This window comes from Emys orbicularis, chromosome 3 (genome assembly GCF_028017835.1).
Source record: "Emys orbicularis isolate rEmyOrb1 chromosome 3, rEmyOrb1.hap1, whole genome shotgun sequence".
NCBI classification, from domain to species: domain Eukaryota; kingdom Metazoa; phylum Chordata; order Testudines; family Emydidae; genus Emys; species Emys orbicularis.
This window is the reverse complement of record NC_088685.1, coordinates 72,402,695-72,425,968: the sequence shown is the minus strand read 5'-3', so window position 1 is coordinate 72,425,968 and position 23,274 is coordinate 72,402,695. Positions and strand designations below refer to the sequence as shown.

At 43.1% G+C, this 23,274-nt stretch overlaps 1 protein-coding gene across 1 annotated transcript in view; it reads left to right on the top strand.

Moving 5' to 3' along the window:
• The window catches only part of BACH2 (BTB domain and CNC homolog 2), a 133,649-nt gene that overhangs the window by 90,172 nt on the left and 20,203 nt on the right, over nucleotides 1-23,274 (top strand). The gene's annotated exons all lie outside the window — the stretch shown is intronic.

Genomic DNA, 23,274 nt, shown 5'->3' with positions numbered 1-23,274 from the left:
CCTGCTTTCTCACTAAATATTTTAAAAAAATCTTTGACATTTGTAGTGAAATGATAAATTATGTTAATAAAACCCAAACTGAGATTCCTAACACTGTCAAGGAAAGACACTGCTTGAGTATATCATTCAGAAGCTAACAGTGCGGTGGGGAAGCATCAAGAAAAATGAGCGTGCAAAGAGAACAGGCTTCAGCTGGAGGAGAAGGGGAAAGAAAGGACAATCATCTTAGAAGCAGTTTACTGGCTTTGCTCCATTTTGACCATTTCCCTTGCTTGGAGCCAGCGAGAAAATGGCAGATGGACAAAAGGTGATGTCTAACTCCCCTTTGGTCTCTGAGAGCACAATAATATTCTATGCATTCTGCTTCCCTATAGGTATCTTTAGTTGATATTTCTCCACTGGTGGTGGTTAGTATATTATATAAATTGGTCAAAGCTGTATGTTATCTGCATGATTTTCTGTTGAGTTGTGTTGGGAATTAATGGCATTTTATGTGATAGGAAAGGAAATGGAGCACATTGAATTCAGCAAATGAAGGGTCTCATCTTATAAGCTGAAAGGCACTAACTCAAAATATCTTCTTTTTTTTTAAAAAAGAACAAATTTTAGGATGATTTAGTGTGCAAAGAAACTGTTTTTATCCTACACAGCAGTAAATGCACACTTGTAGATGAGACAGCAGAATGACGCTTTTTACTGTTCATTATTTTATCAGACAGTGATAATTGTAGTGAATATTTTCTTACTGGTGTCTCTGAGTTTATTTATTCTGTTAATAAGCTGAGCAGCTGTAATGATGTTGGCTGCCAGAACTGTAGCCTTTTAGATGCACTCTAGTGTAGCAATAATACGATGGTAATAGAAATCCAAGGAGAACACAATCCTTTCAGAACAGATGGGAGTTTCTCTCTCTCTCTCTCTCTCTCTCTCTCTCTCTCATATATATATATACGTGCATATTCTTTCTTTTTCATACACACGCACACACACTTTTCAGATGTCACTGTGTGTGTGCGCGCATGTGTATGTACACACTCTCTCTCTCTCTCGCACATACACTCACAGTCAAAATAGCATAAAATGTCTGACTTGAACCCACACAGGACAAGAAAGAATTAAAACGGCATTACATGGGGTCATATTCCAGTTGCAATTTTCTATATATTTCACTTTCTCTATAGATCATTTCGGAACCTAAATGAAACAATGTGCATCATTGCTTATTATTATACCATATGTCCATTGCTGGTACTGAAGGCCTGGAGGAAAGATGGAAAGACTTAAAAAAGAATCTTTCTCCCTGATTCTCCACTACTTTGCATTATATACTTTGTCATTTACACATGTGCACAGTGGGTATCAAATGCTTCCATTCTGATTTGGTAGCATCTTACACTTACTATGCACTAGAGTTGCCAACTTTGTAATATTTAAAAACCAGATACTCCAGCAGGAGTGCCAGAACTCCCCTACCCCGCCTCTTCGCTCCCGAGGCCCAGTCCAACCCAACCTCACCTTTTTCCCCTAGGCCTTGCCCCTGAGGGCCATGCCCCTGAGGCCCAGCTTCACCTCTCACCCCATGGCCCCACCCCTGTTCACTCCTCTTTTCCCCCTCCCCCTGTCGCTCGCTGCTTTTTCCCCTCTCTTCCCTCCCTGACCCCCCCCCCCCAGGTTGGGAGGGACTCGCCTGCAGAGCCAGGGCTGGGAGCTGCAGCCGCCCGACGCAGGTAGGAGGTGGCCCTGGCTGATATGGGACTGGCATGCGTGATGACCCAACGCCTCCCTCCTCCATCCACAGTAACCATAGATCTGACCGGACACTGTTAGGTCCCCTTTTCGACCAGACTTTCCAGTTGAAAACTGGCCACCCTACTATACACTAATTCTGAAAAGGTGTAATTGCCTACACAAGGTGCAAGGCAGTGGACAATCAAGCCTTCTATGCTTATGTCCCAAATATTTTGAATCAGCAGCAAATTTAGCCACATTTGAAATATCTTCTTCAGTGATACTATTAGAGATAAATAGTGTTAAGTAGTAAATGCCTCATCATTGTTTGCTGGTATTTGTGGAGTCTGTATTTTACACTTCCATAGAAGGAATTAACTACTCTTTTTGTAGGTTGTGAACCAAACAAGGTTGTGCTCCCTTTGCCGGCTCTGCATTATTTACAAATCGCAGTCCCTGAGTTGTGCAGATGTCATTAATGAAATCTGAACACAAAGAAGTAAAACATAAGCCATGCTAATCCTCAGATCCATTAGGAGCATAGGAGCAAAAATCAACATGTCCCAAGTGAACATAAGAAATGTGTATTTCCAAATATTGGAAAGTAAAAGAAAAAATGAAAACTGAAGAAAATACAGTTTTCATTTAAAAACATGATGGCCTGCAGGATGTTGGGATATTTATAATGGTTGCAGCCTACCAGTTAATTCTAATTGCCTATTTATCTAGTCAAGTGGAATACTAAAGCTTTTAACATTACATTCCTTCCACAGCCTGGCTAAAACATCCCAGTATCTGGAATGTTAGAGTCGTTACTGAGCCATGTTCTTTTACTAACCAGCATAAGGAAACTTGTGATTTTTATATTCTGTGCCATGCTGGCTTGCAGTAACAGGAACATTGGAAACACTGGTATCTTGCGACATTAACTCCTGACTGGTAACAATCAGGGCCGGCTCCAGGCACCAGCTTGGCAAGCAGGTGCTTGGGGCGGCCACTCCGGAGAGGGGCGGCAGATCCAACTATTCGGCGGCAATTCGGCAGACGGTCCCTCACTCCCGCTCGGAGCGAAGGACCTTCCGCCGAATTGCCGCTGCAGATCGCGATCGCGGCTTTTTTTTTTTTTTTTTTTTTTGGCTGCTAGGGGCGGCCAAAACCCTGGAGCCGGCCCTGGTAACAATCTTGGGAAAAACAAGGCAGAGAATCCTTTCATCATCATCATCACTCGCATAACCGCATTGGTCGTTGGGGCACCATCATTGATGAGCAATCAACCAATTGTCTCCATCCTTGACGATTATGTGTGAGTGCTTGAGTCTCCGCAAAGTCCATTCCTGTCCACTCTTCTATGTTGTCAATCCATCTCTTCTTCTGTCTACCTCTTCTTCTCTTCCCCTGTACTGTCCCTTGGAGGATGATCTTGGATAGGCCAAATGATCTTGTTATGTGGCCGTACCACTCCAGCTTGCGCTTCTTCATAGTCATCAGGAGGTCTTCATATGACCCAGCACATTGGGTGATGATGTTGCAGACCTCTTCATTAGTGATGTGGTCGAAGTAGGAGATGCCCAGGGTTTTACAGAAGCATCTCATCTCTACTACCTGTATTTTCCGTTCAAGTTCTGCTGTAAGGGTCCATGTCTCGCACGCATACAGAAAAATGGAGATGACCAATGCATGCAGCAGTTTGTTTGGATTCCAGGGAGATGTTCTTATTCCTCCAAATTGGCTTTAGCTTTGCCACTGCTGCTGCTGTTTGCGCAGTTCTTGCCCGAATTTCTGCCTTGGATCTTTCATCAGTGATGATTGCCCCCAAATACTTGAACTGTTTCACTGTCTCCAGCTCTTCTCCACTGACAGTGATATGTGAGCTGAACCCATCACGTTTGTTTGTCATCAGCTTGGTTTTCTTTGCACTGATTTCCATGCCATATTTTGCGGAGGTTTCATCCAATCGTTTCACAAGGTTGGCAAGTTAATCTACACTGCCTGCCAGGCCATCAATGTCATCAGCAAACTGAAGATTTGAGATTGTTCGCCCCCCAGTGCTGACTGTGCATATGTGATCTTCTAGGGCATCAGTCATTATGTGCTCCAAGTAGACGATGAACAGTGTGGGCTAAAGAAGGCAGCCTTGCCGGACTCCCAACAGTGGTGCAAAACCTCTCTCCTATTGTGCCATTGACCAGAACTGCACTGGTGGCCTTGGCATACAGTTGTTTAATGGTAAGAATAAGCTTACGACCAACATTGTACTTCTTCATGGTTGCCCAGAGAGCTTTGTGCCATACTCTGTCAAACGCCTTCTTGAAGTCAACAAAGATGTGGTAGATGTCCTGCTGGTATTGTAAATACTTCTCACATAGAACACGAAGGTTGAAAATCTGTTCTGTGATACTACTTCCAGCACGAAAGCCAGCCTGTTCTTCAGCGATGATATTCTCTGCTTGTGGCTTCAATCTGTTCAATATGACTTTCAACATCACTTTGCTAGGATGGCTAATTAAGCTTATGGTCTGGTAATTTTTACACAATTGCAGGTTGCCTTTCTTTGGCAGAGTGATGATTAGTGACTGTCCATGTGGAGGGCCACTCACTGGTCTTGCAGATCTTGGTGAGTACATCTATTACTATTTCTCCTCCAAATTTCATCTGTTCGGCTGGGATGTTATCAATACCTGTAGCCTTTCTGTTCTTCAGTGATTTCACAGCTGTCTCCATTTCTTCACACAGTATTGGAAAGTCATCCTCCTCTGTTGAATCTGGGCTGTCTAAGACACTAGGATCTCCATTTGTCTAGTGGTTGTATAAATCAGAGCAGTAGTGTCCACCTGTTGATGATGTCCCTTTCTTCTGTTAGACTGTTCCCTTCTTTGTCTTGAATTGCATTAGCTTTGCTCCATTTTTCCCTCATCAGATCTTTTACAACCTGGAAGGCTCACTTGCTATTTTTATTATTGATACACTCTTCAGTTTTAGAGCATTGTTTTTCAATCCATATCTCCTTGGCCACCTTCATTCCTTTCTTGATCTTTCTGCCAATCGCTCTGTATTTATTAGCTACCTTGGTGCTGTTCTTGTCCTCTTAAGTTCTCTTCTAATGTCACATGTTTGTAATATTTCATTTGTGACCCATGGTTTTGTCTTCTTACGATGTTTCCCAAGGATGTCCATTGCTGCCTCATTCATTACAGCATTGAAATTGTTGGTCATTGTTTCTACGTCTTTCTCTAGAGCAGAGGTGGGCAAACTACGGCCCACGGGCCACGTCCAGCCCGTGGGACTGTCCTGCCCGTCCCCTGAGCTCCTGGCCCAGGAGGCTAGCTCCCCATCCCTCCCCTGCTGTCCCTCCTCCCGCACAGTTATGCCGCCGCATGGGCAGCGCTCCGGGTGGTGGGGCTGCACGCTCATGCAGGGCAGCTTGTCTGGCTCCGGCCAGGCGGCGCGGCTCCAGACATGCTGCTCTGAGCGGCATGGTAAGAGGGCTGGGGGTCCTGTGGGGCAATCAGGAGACAGGGAGCAGGGGGCGGTTCAATGGGGCAGAGGTTCGGGGGGAGCAGGGGATGGGGAACAGGGGGAATTGGATAGGGGGTGGGGTCCCGGGGGGCCTGTCAGGGGGCGGGGGTATGGATAGGGGGTGAGGCAGTCAGGGGACAGGGAGCATGGGGGGTTGGATGGGGATGTGGTCCCGGGGGCAGTTGGGGCGGAGGTGTGGATACGGGGCGGGGCAGCCAGTGGACAGGGAGCAGTGGGAGTTTGGATAGGGGGTGGGGTCCTGGGGGGTGGTTAGGGACGGGGGTCCTGGGAGGGGGCGGTCAGGGGACAAGGAGCAGGGGGGATTGGGTGGGTGGGGGATTCTGAGGGGGGCAGTCAGGGGGCGGGAAGTGGGAGGGGGCGGATAGGGGGTGGGGGCCATGCTCTTTGGGGAGGCACAGCCTTCCCTACCCGGTTCTCCATACAGTTTCGTGCCCCAATGTGGCCCTGGGGCCAAAAAATTTGCCCACCCCTGCTCTAGAGCAAGAAGCGGGGCAAATTTTCCACCGATTGTTGCTTGCAATGACTCTGCAATGTTTCAGACTCTGAGTCTTTCTAAGTCAAACTTGGTTCTGGTGAACTTTGGCCTAAGAAATTTTTGGCTGTGGCTAAGGAAAATTATCATCACAAGGTCGTGATCACTTCCAATATCAGCACCAGGGAAGCTCCTTGTTTTAGCTCTGTTAATCCCAGAACAAAATCGGTTTTGCACCATGATGTAGTCGATCTTGCTGTGATGTAGACCATTAGGTGCGTGCCATGTTGATCATCTGGATGCTTTATGTGCTCCTAATGTGTTTGCAAGAACCAGATCATTATAGTTGGCAAACTCCAAAAGCCTCAATCCTCTCTCATTGGTTACCACATTACAGAAAGGGCCACAATAATCTCACCAATCTGCCTGTGCATCAGCACCCACTTTAGCATTCCAATCTCCTTGTACAATCAGGATATCTTTCTTATGTAACTTATCAATGATGTCTTGGAGCTGATTGTAAAAATCTTCAATTTGCGCATCATCATAGTCTGTTGTAGGGGTGTAGACTTGTACCACTGTGATATTAAACGGTACTGCCTTTAGACGGATGGAAATAAGCCTGCTGGACATTGGGCGGCATCCTAATATTGAATTCTTGATATCTTTATGCACAAGAAATCCTATGCCGTTGACATGTTTGTCCTCTCCACTGTAATAGAGTACATGGCCTTCTTCCGTTAGTACCTCTCCAAAGTCCTTCCATCTAACCTCAGAGATTCCTAGGAGGTGCCAGGTGTATTGTTCCATTTTGTACGTGAGTTCTTTCAACCTCCCTATTTGTCTCAATGTCCTTACATTTCATGTGGCTATGGTGATGTTATCTCTTCCACAGATCCTCTTTGTTGGGGTTACACCAGTAGTATACCTGTCGCGTCTGCCCTTATGGGAGATGGATGGTGCGGTCATTATTAACCCTGGCTGTGATCAATCCGGTATGGACATTGTTGACTTGCTCATCATATGGTGTGTCTTGGGCAAATTTCTAACCTGGTGGAGCCCATCCCTCTCCAGGCAGCCCCTTTTTAGTCGCCTCTTATGACATGCAGGAGGAGCAGTGGGCCTATTCTGTCCCCAGACCCACACTGCCTGGAGAGAGATGGGCTCCGCCAGGTTAGAAATTTGCCCAAGACACACAATATGAAAGAATCCTTTAGCAACACCATTTTCATCTGTCCCTATTTTTGCAGTCTTATCCCTCAATAGCCCTATTGTCTCCTTCCTTCTCAGTTTGCTTCTTATAATATAACCTTGCTAATTAGCATTTCACTAAGCCACATGCAAAAATGTACATGTCTTCCCTATGCCTGCAGTCAGCAAAATGTAATAGCAGATGCTGTAGTGAGATTTCTTACTGTGAAGATTCTGTTATATTTACAAAATATATTCATGTATTTATCAGGACACTATGAAGAATTCACATAAATAATTGAAACTTAACTCCACTTGCAAAAAGAGAGAGACAGAGAAAGTATCATTTGTGATGCATTGTTAATTTTTCCTTATGTGTGTTTCCTTACTTGCTGCTTCCAAAAACTCAGTCCTCCAAATCAGATCTCCTAGTAATCACTCAGAACTGCCAAGTTTCTTTTGTGTCTCTTTACTTTTCCTGTTTTGATTCTGCTTGCTAGTGTAACCTGACAGCTTTTGCATGTTCCCTTTTCATCCTAGATATTTTAAATGTCCAAAGCTGCTTTTGTTTTTCCTCCCAGGAGGCCTTTGAACATGTCGTGCTTGCAAACAAGTCTTTTACACACTTTCACCTATAATCTTTATTTTGTGACCACTTAATTTCCCCCCTCTTTAGGACTGTTCCCCTCCCATTCCTCATGCCATTTTATTTGATCTACTGTGTCCTACACACTGCTTAATTTTCCCCTTTCAAAATGTGGCTTGTTTGTCTTTAATCTGAATTTGAGTTTCTATTTTAGTCCTGACACTCTTGCATTAAACTCTTTCTCTTCATGGGTGCATGTGTCTCACCTGCTGATTTCAATGTGAATTTTGTGTGTGCATCCAAGGATGGAATGCTGCATGCACCTGCTGACCAAGTTGTCCTCTGTCTTTCTGTATTGCTCCATTCCATGTCTGTTAAGGCAAATATTGTATTGAAAAATAAAGGTTTTTTTTTAATCAGATGGTCTGTAACATCCTTGTGACTAATTTTCTCTTTGCATCATCTCCACCCTGGATTTGTAAGGACTGTAACAATCCATAACAACTTTACACTTCAATTTCTTCAGCCATTCTTCTACACAGGTATTCTCCTGACTCTCCTTTATGAACCATCTGTATCTTTCGATTGTTATACCCTAGTCACCTAACATTAAGAGGGAAATACATTGAGCCAGATCCTCAACTGGTGCAAGTTGGTCTAGCTCAATAGAGCTGAGCCTAGTTTCTCTGAATGCAGAATGAATGTTTTCATCAGATCACAGGCATCATTATTACACCTGTTATGCAGCATCCTTTGATTTTTATTAAACTAAGGTAAAGTTTATGGTTTTACATTTTCATGGTTCTGAGTGCACAGAAAAGCACCAGATTTTCCAATTCAGTAGTGTTCCCATTTTTTTTTTTAAAGATGAGATTTCCTAAACTGAAAATTGTAAGCGGCAAAGTATTCAGGACCAGCATGTTTAAGAATACTTCAAAGGTACACATTGCTATGGCAGTAAACTTGATTTAGAGGGACCCAAGCATATGTATGTCTTAACTTTTGCACTCTAACATGTATGTCAGGCTATTGAAATCTGACATGACCAATAATGTAAACATTGATTAATTTATTATTTATGCCATCTCAGCACTTGGCAATCATTTCTGAGCCATGCGTCCTGCTGCCAGTAATGACACTGTTTTCACAAAGCAATGTACGTAGTTTACAATTTTTTTTGTCCTTGGGGAAAGGCAGCTTCTATTTGGAAAGGTGTTTCAAGTGAGTCAGCCTTTCCTTCTTATCATTCTAGTACTTTGTGCTAGTGAAGCACCTGCCGTCCAGGGATCTCTGTGTTTTACAAACATTTAAAGAATTAAGTCTCCATCTCGCTGTAAGGTAGGGAAATATTATTATCCCTATTTTACATGCCATGAAACTGAGGTACAGAATGACTGAGGCTTAGTCAGTTGCCCGGTGTCGAGTTTTCAGCCGGAACGCCTGGTTGAAAAGGGATCCTGGTAGCTCCGGTCAGCACTGCCGACTGGGTCGGGGCTAAGGCAGGCTCCCTGCATGCAGTGGCTCCGTGCGGCTCCCAGAAGTGGCCAGCATGTTCCTGCGGCCCCTAGGCACAGGGGTGGGCAGGAAGGTTCCGTGCACTGCTCCTGCTCCAAGCATCAGCTCCACAGCTCCTATTGGCCAGGAACCACGGTTGATGGGAGCTGCGGGGGCGGCACCTGCAGGCAGGAGCAGCGCACTGAGCCACCAGGCTGCCCCTGTGCCTAGGAGCCAGAGGGATATGTCGCTGCTTACGGGAGCCGCCTGAGGTGAGCGCTGCCCGGAGCCCGAACCCCGTGTCACAGCTCGGAACCCCCTCCTGTACCCAAACTCCCTCCTGGAGCCCGCACCCCACGCCCTCTCCCACACCCTAACCGTCTGCCCCAGCCCTGAGCCCCCACCTGCACCCAAACTGCCTCCCGAAGCCTGCACCCCTCCCACACCCCAACCCCTGAGCTCCCTCCCACACTCTGAACCCCTCGGCCCCAGTCCGGAATCCCCTCCTGCACCCCACCCCAGAGCTCTCACACCCAGCTGGAGCCCTCACATCCCAACCCCCTGCCCCAGCCCTGAGTCCCTTCCTACACTCTGAACCCTTCATTTCTGGCCCCACCCCAGAGCCCACACTTCCAACTGGAGCCCTCACCCCCTCCCGCACCCCAATCACAAGGCTGGGGCAGGGGAACGTGAGTGAGGGTGGGGGAAGAGTGAGCAACAGAGGGAGGTGGCGGGGCAGGGGTGTTCGGTTTTGTGCGATAAGAAAATTGGCAACCCTAGTGTCGCACAGGGAGTCTGTCTCTGAGCCAGAACCTAAATCTCCACTTTCAGGCTTGGCTTCATCCCCATGATCATCCTTCCACCTTTGGATATTAATTTCAGTCCTCATGCTGAAACCTTTCATTTGCGTTCACTTTTGGCAAGATCCTTTTAAAACCATAAATAAGGTGTTTGTTTCACTTGACAGGAATAAATCTTTAAAAACACTAAATGTTAGTTTTGACTCCTGAAAATTGCAATCCTCATTTGCATAAAACAAATACCCAGACTCCAGAGACCCCAGTTATAACAAGGTTTCGGACCCTGACTGCTCAAAGCCGTGGCTCCAGTCCTGAAATCTGAACCCACAACCGGTCCAGTTGAATTCAGCTGACCGGCTGCCAGGTTCCACCAGTGAAGATCAAAATGCAGGATCAAAAAGCCTGTGTTCAGACTGGCCAGTCAGGTTTTATTTTTAGTGAGGTTTTTTAAATACCCCATTCTCAGTAAGCATGAGCAGCTGGAATTTGTGCTTGGGTACTAGATAACTTTGCAAACTAGCATTTGAACAGCCAGTGATCTGCTAACGAGTGTGCAAGTGGGTGCCTCTCTGAAAGGGTGGCCCACTATATGTTCATTATGTCAAGGAGATGAAGAAAACGGAAATAGATTTTTTTTCCTTTTCCAATTTATAAATACTACTGCACGGGTAATCAAAGGCTGTAGTAGATCTCTCTCCTTCCTGATCAGAGGCTGGAGCCTGCAAGAGGGGCTGCTATACTTAAAACTTCTACAGTAAAAGCAAAATTGGATGCCATAAAAGTGCTCCCATTTGGCCTCTTAACTCCCTTTGTAGTTTTACTTTTATTTAAGGCACTTCTTGAAACACTGTAGCCTGACCTCTTAAGAGGCATTTGATGTGAATGTACTTCAAAGAGAAGCTGCTCTGTCACATCCCTTAGCCTGGCTGCAGTGCTGCTTTGCAGGTGGCTGGGTTGCTTTTTTAGTTTTTATTTTCTCTAAAAAAGATAAATCAGCGTTTTGGAGAAAAGAGCTTTATGGTCTGGGTTCCTCCCTTTCATTAGAATGCATGGATGCGGAGATGTTTTCATTGTGATGCTGTCACTCATACTTTCGATTTAATGTCAAAAAGTTGTAAGGCTATCAATTTGACATCAGATCAGTCTTGTATCGAAGTTTGTGATCACCAGCCTGAGTGGGTAGAAAGTAAAACTCAAACTAAAAATACGCTGAGCACAAAAGACGTTTTTCAAGCAAAACTGCAGGCCTTGCCTAGAGCTTTCATTACTTCTGTACCAGCAGAGGAACTGCTTTTAATGTTGTATTTAAAAGCCCAGATACAGATTCATGTAGCCTCCCTGCTTCTGGACCAAACTGGATTTTAAAGAGCGATTGTTGATTCCTTATATGAAACAAAATTAGATTAATGGATCTAACCCAGTGGCCTCTTGATAATGATCAGACAGGGGAAAGTGCACTACTGTGATTGCAGCGCTACCATTCTTTAAGCTTTAGGGACTGGAGGATACTTAAACCACAGAATTAAGCCAAAAAAGTCAATATAAGGTTGGCATATTTGTCTCTGGCTTAAAAAATAAATACAGTATTATTTTCTTTGTATCCTATTTGTCTTCATCTTTGGATCTCTTTTCCTGCCTGCTGTGCATTGCTGTATTATCGTAAAAGATTGCGGTTAACATAAGAACATAAGAACATAAGAAAGGCCGTACTGGGTCAGACCAAAGGTCCATCTAGCCCAGTATCTGTCTACCGACAGTGGCCAATGCCAGGTGCCCCAGAGGGAGTGAACCTAACAGGCAATGATCAAGTGATCTCTCTCCTGCCATCCATCTCCATCCTCTGACGAACAGAGGCTAGGGACACCATTCTTACCCATCCTGGCTAATAGCCATTTATGGACTTAGCCACCATGAATTTATCCAGTCCCCTTTTAAACATTGTTATAGTCCTAGCCTTCACAACCTCCTCAGGTAAGGAGTTCCACAAGTTGACTGTGCGCTGCGTGAAGAAGAACTTCCTTTTATTTGTTTTAAACCTGCTGCCTATTAATTTCTTTTGGTGACCCCTAGTTCTTGTATTATGGGAATAAGTAAATAACTTTTCCTTATCCACTTTCTCAACATCACTCATGATTTTATACACCTCTATCATGTCCCCCCTTAGTCTTCTCTTTTCCAAACTGAAGAGTCCTAGCCTCTTTAATCTTTCCTCATATGGGACCCTCTCTAAACCCTTAATCATTTTAGTTGCTCTTTTCTGAACCTTTTCTAGTGCTAGAATATCTTTTTTGAGGTGAGGAGACCACATCTGTACACAGTATTCGAGATGTGGGCGAACCATGGATTTATATAAGGGCAATAATATATTCTCAGTCTTATTCTCTATCCCCTTTTTAATGATTCCTAACATCCTGTTTGCTTTTTTGACTGCCTCTGCACACTGCGTGGACATCTTTAGAGAACTATCCACGATGACGCCAAGATCTTTTTCCTGACTCGTTGTAGTTAAATTAGCCCCCATCATGTTGTATGTATAGTTGGGGTTATTTTTTCCAATGTGCATTACTTTACATTTATCCACATTAAATTTCATTTGCCATTTTGTTGCCCAATCACTTAGTTTTGTGAGATCTTTTTGAAGTTCTTCGCAATCTGCTTTGGTCTTAACTATCTTGAGTAGTTTAGTATCATCTGCAAACTTTGCCACCTCACTGTTTACCCCTTTCTCCAGATCATTTATGAATAAATTGAATAGGATAGGTCCTAGGACTGACCCTTGGGGAACACCACTAGTTACCCCTCTCCATTCTGAGAATTTACCATTAATTCCTACCCTTTGTTCCCTGTCCTTTAACCAGTTCTCAATCCATGAAAGGACCTTCCCTTTTATCCCATGACAGCTTAATTTACGTAAGAGCCTTTGGTGAGGGACCTTGTCAAAGGCTTTCTGGAAATCTAAGTACACTATGTCCACCGGATCCCCCTTGTCCACATGTTTGTTGACCCCTTCAAAGAACTCTAATAGATTAGTAAGACACGATTTCCCTTTACAGAAACCATGTTGACTATTGCTCAAGAGTTTATGTTTTTCTATGTGTCTGACAATTTTGTTCTTTACTATTGTTTCAACTAATTTGCCCGGTACCGACGTTAGACTTACCGGTCTGTAATTGCCGGGATCACCCCTAGAGCCCTTTTTAAATATTGGCGTTACATTAGCTAACTTCCAGTCATTTGAAAATTAGACGTTGGTTTGAAAAGCAACGTCTAATCTTGCACATACCAATCTTATGCATGCTGATAAGCTTTTGTATATGTAAGCGGGGGAATGGTCCCACTATTGGGAACTTTCCTGGCTTCTGCACTACCCCGGTGAAATGGGCTAGCGAAAGGATCTGAGTCCTCGCTCCCACTTCCTTTACCCAGAGGCCTCCCTGCCCTCGAGGACTCCCCTTGCACTCTCCTGTCTGGCAGAGTCCTCGTAACCCCAACAAGGCTGGGCCCAGGATTCCTGGGGGGCTCGACCCCCAACCCTGCTGTGGTCCCCCAGGTCAGGGGCTAGGGTGTCCCCACTCCGGGGTACTCTCTCTGCACTGGATGTTTTCCTGACCCACTGATCATTACATACGATTTAAAGCAATACAGTTTATTTAATTAACAATTAGTTTAAAAAAGAATAAGGAAAAATGGGAAAGGTTGAAGGAAACACATCACCCCGCTCTGTGGCAGGGAACATCACAAACAGTGTCTCTGGAACGTCAGGGCAGTTCACAGTCTGTTCCTTGTAGGTCCCGGGCCTCCTTCTCAGGCCCTGGCTGAGCTGCAGGGATGCTGCAGGTTGAACACTTGCAATGGTGGTGGCCACACACCTCCGGGCTTTGCCCCGTTGGGTTAAAATCCCCCTCCCAGACTGGCCTGCAAGGACCCTTGGCTGGGGGTGTCTTTCTGCGCTGGGCCCTTTGCCCAAGGTCCCCCCCTTGGCTGGCCCCAGTTGCTCACCACACCTGGCTCTGTGGTTGCAGCTCTGCTCCTAGCATAGGATCTGCTCTCTCCCTGGGCTGTCTCTGGCTCTGTGTCCACAGCTCTGCTCCCAGCACAGGATCTGCTCTCTCTGGGCTGTGTCGCTGGCTCTGTGGCTGCTTTTCTGGCCCCTCTGGATCTGGCACGGCTGTGCTCCCTAGCTCAGCTTGGGCCCCTGCTTTCTCCTTAGCTCGGCCCCACTCTGTCTGACCCAGGCAATTCCAGCTCACAGGGAGGCCGGGACGCCCCTGGCCGCCTGACTCCCTGATGACCCTGTCCGCCCTGCCAATCAGGCTCAGAGGCTGAGGCTGACCTGGAGCATTGACCTCTCCCCAATCTTTTAGTACCGGGAACTAGCCAACCAAAACACTCCCACTGAATGTTAGTAAGGGGGCAACAGTCCCCTTACATATATGCAAATCATGAAAATCTGCATCTGTCTATTTTGCACATGCAACTGAGTGTTTGCTTGTGCAAATATAGTAGGATGTTTGACAAACGGTCTGAAAAGATTTAAAAACAAGCAAACAAAAAACTCCAGGCTGGGAAAAAACAGAATCTGCCAGGAAACCCCATTCCAAGTAAAAATAACTAAGTAAATAATCAGAAAGTTACTTAACGCGTGATGAAATAACATCCTGGTTACTGATCTTAGTTATTAAATTACACTCTGAAAATAATGCACATGCTATACCCACACATTGCCTGCAAAAGAAAATGAATAAAGTGCATATTAATTGTAGCAAATAAGATTAGAGGTGTTGTTTAATCCCTGAGACCTTCTTCCGGCTGTGAAAAAAAATAGGAACAGTTAACTGTCACTAATCTTATCTTCTATTTTTAGGGTGTGCTTGATTATATAAGTTGTAGCTTTAGGAACTTATTGGCCTAGGAGACACTTGCTAATTTGACTAATAAGGCTGAGGATTTAGGAAACAATCTTCAACTCTGAAGTTGATTAAAGTCTTTACACATGCCTCTAAATCAGTGTTGTGTATTATATCAACCACCACCATATAGCAATAAAATAATGAATAGATGGTTTCTGATTTCCCTTTAAAACACACACACACACACACACACACACTTACTTTCCTATATGTTTATTACTCAGTATTTTTAATTAATAGTTAAGTTTGGAATTTGACATTCAAAGTGTCAGCCTTGATCTACATTTTCTTTTTCCCCTGCCTCGCAAAAAATGGTTTAAATTAGTTAAATCAATTTTTGGAGATAGAGATGATGGGAAACTATTTGTACTGTTTTTAGATGCTTTTGTGATGCCCTTAGATTACAAATTCTGAATATTATAAACTTAAACTGTGATCCTGCAAGCACTTTACATGCACGCTTAGCTTTCCACATGAGAGTGTAAAGTTAATTGTCTGCATAAGTGCTTTCAGAAAGAAGGCCTTCAGCTGTTCTTATACCTATCCCTAAGTTCTCAAAGCATTGCAAAGTTCTGATCAATGAGAGTTATGTGGCTAACACTCCACAGAACTTTTTGCATCCAGTGGAGCAAGTTAATGCCTCTTGCTGGTTTGTAAAGAATTATTCTTTTAAACACCCAAGATATATTTTTACTAATGAATCAGCTGCTTTTGGTTATTCTCTGATAAGTTATGAATGATGTCACTCACACAGTCCTAGAAATTAGAGCTGGAAAAGACTCACCAAATCATCTAGTCCGTCCCTGCCAGGACAAGATTTTTTTCTGTGCAATATATTCTTCACTGGTTTGTCAAGTTTCAAGCAACAAGGCATTCATCACTTTGCTTGGGAAGCCATTCCACACTCTTAAGACAATTAACGACTAGGTTGAGTATAAAAAAATGTGCCTAAATTTTCCCTTTTTCAGTTTTATCCCATTTGCACCCAGCAGTGCCTCCTTTTAATATCTTAAACAATTCCTCTCTCTCCTCAGCGTTTACACCCTTCAGAGTACTGTATATGGAATCTCATCCACTTTAGCTATCACTTAGCCAATTTTTACATATTTAGTTCTTTCACTATTTCCTCATAAGTCAATCTCTCCCAGCCCCTTAATCACGCCTCTCATTCTTCTTTGAATTTAGCTCCCATTTATTGACATTTTGCTAGTACTGAACTGCCCTGAATGCTATGGAGCATTTCCAGTGAAACGTCACGAATACATTTAGAGACTGGCTACAATCTTCCTACTCCTAGAATACTGCAGACGGTTCTGGACATTTCTATATAAGAACGATACCTCCATCCCTTTGTGTTTGCAGCCACAATGGGGTTGGTCTTTTTTGCTAACGTTTTTCCGTTGTCAGCTCAGGCCTAAGCTGCTTCCCATTCTCACCCCCAAATGTCCGAGAGTATCATTATTTTCCAAATATTTCCCTTAGATTATCTAGTTTTTGGTTTATTGAGGATTTAATACCAAGTAAGGACGAGTGGGAGGTAGGGAATATGGTAATTCTGCAAGTATTTGAAATGTCTAAATGCCCAGGAGGGAGAGGAATTGTTTAGAGTGATCCAAGGAGATAAAACAAAAAATTGTGTGATTGAAAATAAGGGAAGCAAAATTTCCTACCAGTGAGGTCTTAAGTAGGTTCTAGTAACAGTGTCCCAGAGGAAGTAGTGGAAGTCCCGTCACTTAAGCCAGTTAAAACTAGATAGAACAAAACGCTCATTACTCTCTGGGTAACAAAGGGAGAGACAGAATAATCTAAATGGGTTTTGCATCCATAGTTTCTGCGAGTCTATAAATTTATGGTCTTATCAATAAATGTAGTATTTTCTAATGCTAATTAGCCAGTCGATTTCTAAAAGATATGCTGTCGTTCAAACAGGAATTAATTTAGTGAAGGTCCTATGGCCTGTGTTATGCAGAAGGTCAGACTAGATGATCACAGTGGACCCTTACGGCCTTATAATCTCAGAATCTCTTAATAATCGTCTCCCCACTATACACAGTTTCTAGAGTGCTCCTGATGATCAGCATCACACTCCTCTATTCCACCGCTAGCCAGGCCTCATGTTGCTTCATAAGACAAAATTGACTTAGGTTCCACATTAAATTTCGATCATTGGAAGCAAGCATGACAACTGCCATCATGGCCAACACGGGAGCTGAACCATGGACCTCCTGAGCTAAAAACAGGAGTGTCTGTAACTTGAGCCAAAGAGCCAGTCTCTGTGGGTGGAGCTGTGACAGTCTGGTATCCAATGGGGCTGGGGCACAGAGTGAGATATTTAATGCCCACAGACCAGGGGGTTACACAAGAAAAACAAAATAAAATTGTTCATTACTTAGGTTGTGGTAGAGTCCACAGTGTGCTAGGCACATTTCAAATATATATGAGGACAAAGCCCAGCTTACAATCAAAAAGACAGCAAAGGGATGAAAGGTAAAAAAAAGGGATGCAGTGTACGGTCAGAGAGCTGGCACACATATATTGTTCCAGAGCTCGTTTGTTTCCTAGGTTGGGGTTTTGTACACACAAACTTTTAACTACTCTGTCTAGTAGTCAGAAGAGCTGTGTATGATGAGAGGCTAAGGGTGTAGTGGCCTGGCATATCCGTTTGGAGAGGATGCTCCATACATGTTCTCACAAACTGAGCGGTCTTGTTGAACGCTTATTTTTATTGAAAACACCTCTCAAATTTGGCAGCAAATAGATCCTGGAAATCGGACATCTTATTTGTAATATAAAAAATAAAGTTTGGTTGTGGTGTTGGTCTGTGAGTAGCATTGTATCCATCTACCCAATGTTTCTCTAAAATATAAATGGGGAGCATTATTTTGGGTTAATAAACCCCAATTCCATTAGTAAAACATATCACCTTGGATTCACAAATTGTTGTACTGTGACATATCTGTAGTGTGATCTTTTTAAAAGACCATTCCTGCTGTAAAAACCCAATCCATAGATACGGAAGTGCCTGGGTAGCTGTAATATATGCAGCTTTTAAATCTTCCTTTTCAAAATGTGCAATATGTATAACCATACTCCACTGCCTGAATATCTGCTTTCTTGTCACAGTGAATTAAATATAAGCAGTTCCAACGGCAGTAAGAAGGTGGACCCACAATAGAGGCCAAATCATTATTTAGACAGCTTCAGGCTACTGAGATTCTGCTGGTTTTAACACTTACCATCAAGTGTTTGCATGCATTTATTATCAAAGTTATTGTTTGTATAGTTTAAAACATTAGCTCTGAATTGAAACATTTCAGAGGCTTGGTCTACACTAACCCCCCAAATCGACCTAAGGTACGCAACTTCAGCTACGTGAATAACGTAGCTGAAGTTCGAAGTACCTTAGTTCGAACTTACCTCGGTCCAGACGCGGCAGGCAGGCTCCCCCGTTGACTCCGCGGTACTCCTCTCGCCGAGCAGGAGTACCGCAGTCGACGGCGAGCACTTCCGGGTTCGACTTATCGCGTCCAGACAAGACGCGATAAGTCGAACCCAGAAGTTCGATTGCCAGCCGCTGAACTAGTGGCTGGGTATAGACGTACCCAGAGACTCCTCCCTGAGGGCGTCTATTAGAGCTGAAAGTTTGATCGTTCTGGTGCGTTAATGGTAACTTTACTTTTGTGTGTCTGTAAATGAATTAGGACAGTGATAGTTACAAAATTTCTGTGTCAGATCAAAATTAATTCAAGGTGCGGGCCTGACCGTCTCTCTCATCTGCCCTTCATTCAAAGTTTTTTCTACATATTTTAAAGAGGTGTCTTCCATATTTCCTCCTTAGCGTGGCAAGAGCTCTGCTTCTGACATTCTCTGCATAAAACAGATGTCCTGAATACTCTATTTATCATCTAGGGTTATTAGGAGTGAAAGACCAAGTCAGCCTGGAAGATAGCTTTATTGTGGAATGTTGTAAGTCAGTTACAAGGTTCTTTAGACTATCTACATTATAGCAAACAGCACAGGTGAAAACATAGTAGACAGAGCCATCGAGTGCTTCAATTTGTTTTGCAGTCATTCCCCCTAGTGGTTATGTTAGATAACTACCATGAGAGCCTTTTTATTCCACGGACTCTCTTCTGATCTCAAATACACTATAATCTACTGCTCTTACAGTCGCATGTTGTAGCTGATTTTTACAAGATATGCAGTGATACAAAAACCCATTTATTGAAGATCTTATCAAGAAAAAATTGGCTTCCGAGTGGCACATTTAAATCACCTTCTGTACCAGATGACTGGAGGATAGCTAATGTGATGCCAATTTTTAAAAAAGGCTCCAGAGGTGATCCCAGCAATTACAAGCCGGTAATACTAACTTCAGTACTGGGCAAACTGGTTGAAACTATAGTAAAAAACAGAATTATCAGACACATAGATGAACACGATTTGTTGGGGAAGAGTCAACATGGTTTTTGTAAAGAGAAATCATGCCTCATCAATCTATTAGAATTCTTTAAGCGGTCAACAAGCATGTGGACAAGGGTGATCCAGTGGTTATAGTATACTTAGATTTTCAGAAAGCCTTTGACAAGGTCCCTCACCAAAGGCTCTTAAGCTAAGTAAGCTGTCATGGGATAAGAGGGAAGATCCTCTCATGGTTCCGTAACTGGTTAAAAGATAGGAAACAAAGGGTAGGAATAAATGGTCAGTATTCAGAATGGAGAGAGAAGTAAATAGTGGTGTCCCCCAGGGGTCTGTACTGGGACAAGTACTGTTTAACATATTCATAAATGATCTGGAAAAAGGGGTAAACAGTGAGGTGGCAAAATTTGCAGATGATACAAAATTACTCAAGATAGTTAAGTCCAAAGCTGACTGCAAAGAGTTACAAAGGGATCTCACAAAACTGGGTGACTGGGCAACAAAATGGCAGATGAAATTCAATGTTGATAAATGCAAAGTAATGCACATTGGAAAACATAATCCCAACTGTACATATAAAATGATGGGGTCTAAATTAGCTGTTACCACTCAAGAAAGAGATCTTAGAGTCATTGTGGATAGTTCTCAGAAAACATCCACTAAATGTACAGCGGCAGTCAAAAAAGCTAACAGAATGTTGGGAATCATTAAGACAGGGATAGATAATAAGACAGAAAATATCATATTACCTCTCTATAAATCAATGGTACGCCCACATCTTGAATATTGCATGCAGTTGTGGTCACCCCATCTCAAAAAAGATGTATTGGAATTGGAAAAGGTACAGTAAAAGACAACAAAAATGATTAGGGGTATGGAACAGCTTCCTTATGAGGAGAGATTAATAAGACTGGGACTTTTCAGCTTGGAAAAGAGATGACTAAGGGGGGGATATGATTGAAGTCTATAAAATCATGACTGGTGTGGAGAAAGTAAATAAGGAAATGTTATTTACTCCTTCTCATAACACAAGAACTAGGGGTCACCAAATAAAATTAATAGGCAGCAGGTATAAAACAAACAAAAGGAAGTATTTCTTCACACAACGCACAGTCAACTGGTGGAACTCTTTACCAGAGGATGTTGTGAAGGCCAAGACTATAGCAGGGTTAAAAAACGAACTAGATAAATTCATGGAGGATAGGTCCATCAATGACTGTTATCCAGGATGGGCAGGGATGGTGTCCCTAGCCTCTGTTTGCTGAGGCTGGGAGTGGGCGACGGGATGGTGATCGCTTGGTAATTGCCTGTTCTGTTCATTCTCTCTGAGGCACCTGCCATTGGCCACTGTTAGAAAACAGGATACTGGGCTAGATGGAACTTTGGTCTGACCCTGTATAGCCGTTCTTATGTTTAAAGTTTCCGAGCAGTCTTGCTAATCAAACTGAGTGTAGATAAAATGCAGATACACTTTCAGTGAACTGACAATCTAACAGGCAAAAAATGTAACACTGACAGAGCAAAGATCAGTTCAATAGCCAACTCTTAAATCTAGGCAATTTTCCACCAGAGGCATATTGTAAAAGGGGAATGTATAGGCTTTGTTGCAAGAATTGTGTAAGATACAAGCAGTCAAGTTAGAAGTTTCCTAAAATAGCATTTATTGCGGTACTGTTTTACATAGAAAATCTATTGAGAGCAATTTTAAGAAGTGTCTAAAAAGACTGTTGTTTTCCTCTCCTTCCAAGATTTATATAGTAGGGCTCTTGACAGCCTGGCTTTACAATAGTTTCTTTTTAAAGTTTTCTCTCTCATTTTTTCTCTAAAATTTGTGGCCTGTACAAAGTACCTGATGGTGCTGTGTGGCAAAGGATTTATAAGCACTTCTTTGGAATGACCTGCATGACTCACTCATGGCTTTAGCATTATGAGTGAGTCGATTCCAAACATACATAATTATTCCCATGGGAGGAAGCAGCAGACATGATATATCTTGATTTTAGTAAGACTTTTGACACAGCCACACATGACATTCTTATAAGCAAACTAGGAAAATGTGGTCTAGATGAATTAAAGTAAGTGCACAACTGGTTGAAAGATCTTACTCAAAAAGTAGTTATCAGTGGTTCGCAGTCAAATTGGGAGGACGTATCTAGTGGGTGCTGCTGGGGTCTATCCTGGGTCCAGTACTATTCAATATTTTATTAATGACTTCGATAATGGAGAGTATGCTCATAACATTTGTGGAAGCTGGGAAGGGTTGCAAGCACTTTGGAAGATTAGAATTTGAAAGGATCTTGACAAATTGGAGAATTGGTCTGAATTCAATAAGATTAAATACAATAAAGACAAGTGCAAAGTACTTCACTTAGAAAGGCAAAATCAAATGTATAACTACAAAATGGAGAATAACTGGCTAACTGTAAAGGATCTGGGGGCTATAGTGGATCACAAATTGAATATGAGTCAGCAATATGATGCAGTTGTGAAAAAGGCTAATATCATTCTGGGGTGTATTAACAGGCCTCAACTGGAGTACTGTGTCCAATTTTGCGTGCCACACTTTAGGAAAGATGTGGACAAATTGGAGAGAGTCCAAAGGAGAGCAACAGAAATGATGAAAGGTTTAGAAAACCTAACCTGTGAGGAAAAGTTTTAAAAAAAAAAGCTGGTCATGTTTAGTCTTGAGAAAAGAAGACTGAGAGAGGACCCGGTAAGTCTTCAATTATATTAGGGGCTGTTACAAAGAGGACGGTGATCAACTGTTCTCCATGTCCACCGAAGGTCGGACAAGAAGTAAGGGGCTTAATCTGCAGCAAGGGAGATTTAGGTTAGATGTTAGGAAAAACTTTCTAACATAAGGATAGTTACACACTGGAACAGGTTACTAAAGGAGGTTGTGGAATCTCTGTCCTTGGAGGTTTTTAAGAAGAGGTTAGATAAACACCAGTCAGGGATGATCTAGATTTACTTGGTTCTGCCTCAGCTCAGGGGACTAGATAATCTCTCAAAGTCCCTTTCAGCCCTACATATCTATGATTACTATCCTAACTTTTCAGATTTAAAATCTGATTTATCAGAACGTTGCACAGGTAAAGCAGGTGCTGTGTAACTCATTGGAAAGCCATCTGCCTATCTTAGGGTACTTATCTGTCCCCTGCTATCATCATATCGGAGTGCCTCGTGATCTTTAATGTATTTATCTTCACAATACCTCTGTGTGATAGGAACCAGCTTCCCTATTTTACAAATGGGGACCTAAGGTACAGAGAGGCTAAGTGACTTCCCAGTGTCATACAGGAAGACTTGGGTGCTGCAAGGAATTTAACGCTAGTTTTTTTTTTTAGTCCCATCTTAGTGTCCTAACCACTGGACAATCCTTCCTGTCTTAGAAATCTTGTTCCTTGACTGTGAGCCACAGCTTTGGACTGGTCTGTCAGCGAAAATTTGGCACGAGTCTGCTTTTCAGAATACAAAGGATGGGGACCAGAAAAAGCTAGAAATTTCCCTTTTCCATTAAGATGCTTCCATTTCTAGTCCTGGATTAGTCAGGACATATCAGATCTTAAACTTCTTGCTGCTCCAGGAACGAGTAGTGCTTTTGCTGCGCTTCAGCCCAGAATAACTTGTGGGGGAGGACAGATGGGAAAAACCTTTAGTTGAAGTCAATTGCAATGGATTAATGGGCAGGATGCAGGTGAGGTACAGTAGTCAAAAGTGCATGATATATGCAATTTATCACATGGCTCTGTGTATGGATATCACCACAACATATCTGAGGGGGCGGAGCGGGGAGGTGTGCATGTACACATGCGAGGGTATGTATTCCTTATATATAATATGTGTGTGGTGTATATGTATAATACGATCCAGGAAATAACTATAATTCATTCCCAAAGAAAAATAGAGTAAAATTATGTTCCAGGCTAGGGCTCTGTGTGAGTTGTAGCAGTTGAATATGAATGTGAACCTATTCCCTGCATGCTGTAATTCATATTCACTGAAACCAGAAATAATGCAATTCCTCTGATTGAGGAGAACCCATGTGCAGTACAAATTCAAAATCTTCCATTATTTGTGAAATAGCAACTAGATAAATGGTGACTAGCATAGATTTGAGGAAACATTAGCCTGGTT